The sequence below is a fragment of the Triticum urartu genome, unplaced genomic scaffold (genome assembly GCF_056163025.1).
Source record: "Triticum urartu cultivar PI428250 unplaced genomic scaffold, HENAU_Tu73 scaffold2, whole genome shotgun sequence".
NCBI classification, from domain to species: Eukaryota; Viridiplantae; Streptophyta; class Magnoliopsida; order Poales; family Poaceae; genus Triticum; species Triticum urartu.
Genome location: NW_028260368.1, coordinates 723047 through 723991, shown reverse-complemented (window position 1 = coordinate 723991; position 945 = coordinate 723047). Strand labels below are relative to the sequence as shown.

General features: G+C 36.2%; 1 non-coding gene across 1 annotated transcript; it reads right to left on the bottom strand.

Moving 5' to 3' along the window:
• Positions 1–274: 274 nt before the first annotated feature.
• On the bottom strand, positions 275–346 carry TRNAR-UCU (transfer RNA arginine (anticodon UCU)). Its single transcript has one exon. It is a non-coding gene; the product is annotated as a tRNA-Arg (tRNA).
• Positions 347–945: the final 599 nt, after the last annotated feature.

Here is a 945-nt window from a genome sequence, read left to right as displayed (position 1 = left end):
TGAGTTACGTAAACATCTAAAAGATACTAAACCTCAATTCCAAGAAATTATATCTTCTAGCAAGACATTCACCGAGCAAGCGGAAATCCTTTTGAAGGAAGCTATTCAGGAACAGCTGGAACGGTTTTCTCTTCAGTAACAAATAAATTTTGCATGTCTACTCTTGTTAGTAGAATAGGAATCGTTGAGAAAGCTTTTTCATTTGAATCATGCAAAAAAGTTTTCTTTGTTTTTAGTTTAGTATAGTTATTTAAAGAATAGATAGAAATAAGATTGCGTCCAATAGGATTTGAACCTATACCAAAGGTTTAGAAGACCTCTGTCCTATCCATTAGACAATGGACGCTTTTCTTTCATATTTTATTCTTTCTTTTATTTTTTTGCTTCTTCCGAGAAAAAACTGTTAGACCAAAACTCTTTTAGGAAATCAAAAAATCCAGATACAAATGCATGATGTATATATTATATCATGCATATATCATAAAGAAGGAGTATGGAGGCGGTAGTGGGAATCGAACCCGCAACCCCAAGGTTATGAGCCTTATGAGCTACCAAACTGCTCTATACTCTTAAACTAAAGAGGGGTAACTAGTGGATAAAAGAGGGTTGGATACGCCCCTCTACCAATATCTATACAAATAGAATAGTCCATTTATACAGAATGGTAAAGAGGGCTCCTCTATGATTATCAATTCCAGAAATCCATACAAATACGAAAGGGTATTTTATCCTTACCAACTGGATCTTGTTGCACCCGGTAACAAACATTCATAAACCATTTCTCGAAGTACGTGTCCGGATAGCCCAAAATGTCGATAGTTAGCTCTAGGTCTTCCGGTCAAAAAACAACGTCGATGAAGGCGTGTAGGTGCACTATTACGCGGTAGGGATTGCAATTTTTCTCGCATTTTCGTTTTTTCACTCAAACTCAAGGGAGAAACTTTG